Raw genomic sequence first — 2,500 nt, forward strand, 5'->3', positions numbered from 1 at the left:
CAGTTTCGGTGCCATATTTAGGGCGAAGAATTCTATCGGTCAGCTTCCAAGGGTCATTGGTGTTGCACTCTTTTACCCATTTCTTCCATGTATCTGTCTTCGCTTTTGTAATTTCTTTGTTATATTTATTTTTTGTGCTTCTGTAAGTGGCCTTTGCTGCCAGTATTTCTGTCTCACGATTTGTACGTCGCGCATTCTGGAGCCGGTGTCGAGCTGCAATTGTGTCCTGCCGCATTTTTGTCAATGTTTCATTCCACCAAGGAACAGCATTCTTCAGCCGTGTTCTTCTCCTCATGGCCTTCCTGCAGCTCTCCTGTATTGCTGTCTGTAGGAGGTCTACTTTATCATTTACATTTGTTCCCACGGCGTTTGGCCAGTTTTCTACTCTGGTGGTCAGCTGGCAATCAAAGACTTGCCATTTTGCAAAGGTGGTGTTGTATCTCAGTAGCTCTTCTGTGACCCTCTCCCTGTGTTGTTTTGAGATCTCAAACGTGATCGCCCTGTGGTCACTTGAGGTCCATTCCTCTTGAATCGTCCATCTAGAGACCATGCTTGATATGTTTGCTGAGCAGAGTGTTACGTCGATGTTATTTTCCCCGGCTGGCCCACTGAAAGTTGTTAATGGTGAATCTCTGTTTATTACAGTTAAGCCATGTTGGAAGATGAAATCCTCTAGTTTTCGTCCTGCTTCATCTGTGTCCTGGCTGTGCCATAGTGGTGACATGGCATTCGCATCCATTGCTATTATGATGGCTTTTCCTTGGGTTTCGTGGATGATGGTGTCCAGTCGATGCAAATATTCATCAATTGGGGTATGGAACTGGCAGTACAGGCTTATTAAGTATATTTCACCAAAGTCGCCGGTTACTGCAGCTACAGCGGTATGAGCATCACAAAGGGAGGTTATCTGCAGAATGGTCAAGTTTGTGTTTCGTATTCCTATGGCTGCTTTCGGTACTCCATGGTTGCTGCTGTATACTAGGCGGAAACCTAGAGGATATCCTTTGATCTTATTTTCCATTACATATGGTTCTTGGATAAGAATAATGTCAAGGTTTTCCTCTTCCATCTTAAGTGATGCTTGACTAGGTACTACTTTCGATCTCTGCCCATTTAGTTGGATAATCTTGAGGATACTGGACTTTGTGTTGACGCCAGCTACCTGTCGACCTGGGGACTGTGGCGTAGAAGTGTTACTGGCCATATTCAGTTCTTTGTTCTTCTTTCGCCATGAATCTGACATATTCGGGGCAGTTTTTGTCCATTACAGTAGATAGGGACAGCGGGAATCTCGTTAATCCATTCATGCGCGTCACTAATTAGATGACGAGGCATTTGGCTACCTTAAGAGAGTCATAGTTACTCCCGCCGTTTACCCGCGCTTGCTTGAATTTCTTCACGTTGACATTCAGAGCACTGGGCAGAAATCACATTGCGTCAACACCCGCTAGGGCCATCGCAATGCTTTGTTTTAATTAGACAGTCGGATTCCCCCAGTCCGTGCCAGTTCTGAGTTGATCGTTGAATGGCGGCCGAAGAGAATCCGCGCACCCGCGCGCCCCCGGAGGAGCACGCTAAGGCGGACGCGGCCTCGCAGCAAGGAAGATCCGTGGGAGGCCAAGGCACGGGACCGAGCTCGGATCCTGCACGCAGGTTGAAGCACCGGGGCGCGAACGCCGCACAGGCGCGCGCATCCTGCACCGCGGGCCAGCACGAGGCCGACCAACGGCGAGAGCAGACCACACCCGCGCTAAACGCCCGCACTTACCGGCACCCCTACGGCACTCACCTCGCCCAGGCCCGGCACGTTAGCGCTGACCCACTTCCCGACCAAGCCCGACACGCCCCGATCCTCAGAGCCAATCCTTATCCCGAAGTTACGGATCCAATTTGCCGACTTCCCTTACCTACATTATTCTATCGACTAGAGGCTCTTCACCTTGGAGACCTGCTGCGGATATGGGTACGAACCGGCGCGACACCTCCACGTGGCCCTCTCCCGGATTTTCAAGGTCCGAGGGGAAGATCGGGACACCGCCGCAACTGCGGTGCTCTTCGCGTTCCAAACCCTATCTCCCTGCTAGAGGATTCCAGGGAACTCGAACGCTCATGCAGAAAAGAAAACTCTTCCCCGATCTCCCGACGGCGTCTCCGGGTCCTTTTGGGTTACCCCGACGAGCATCTCTAAAAGAGGGGCCCGACTTGTATCGGTTCCGCTGCCGGGTTCCGGAATAGGAACCGGATTCCCTTTCGCCCAACGGGGGCCAGCACAAAGTGCATCATGCTATGACGGCCCCCATCAACATCGGATTTCTCCTAGGGCTTAGGATCGACTGACTCGTGTGCAACGGCTGTTCACACGAAACCCTTCTCCGCGTCAGCCCTCCAGGGCCTCGCTGGAGTATTTGCTACTACCACCAAGATCTGCACCGACGGCGGCTCCAGGCAGGCTCACGCCCAGACCCTTCTGCGCCCACCGCCGCGACCCTCCTACTCGTCA

General features: G+C 52.0%; 1 pseudogene; it reads right to left on the bottom strand.

Annotated features, from left to right (window-relative positions):
• The window catches only part of LOC126197806 (large subunit ribosomal RNA), an 8,205-nt pseudogene that overhangs the window by 3,978 nt on the left and 1,727 nt on the right, over positions 1–2,500 (bottom strand).

This window comes from Schistocerca nitens, chromosome 7 (genome assembly GCF_023898315.1).
Source record: "Schistocerca nitens isolate TAMUIC-IGC-003100 chromosome 7, iqSchNite1.1, whole genome shotgun sequence".
Taxonomy (NCBI): Eukaryota; Metazoa; Arthropoda; class Insecta; order Orthoptera; family Acrididae; genus Schistocerca; species Schistocerca nitens.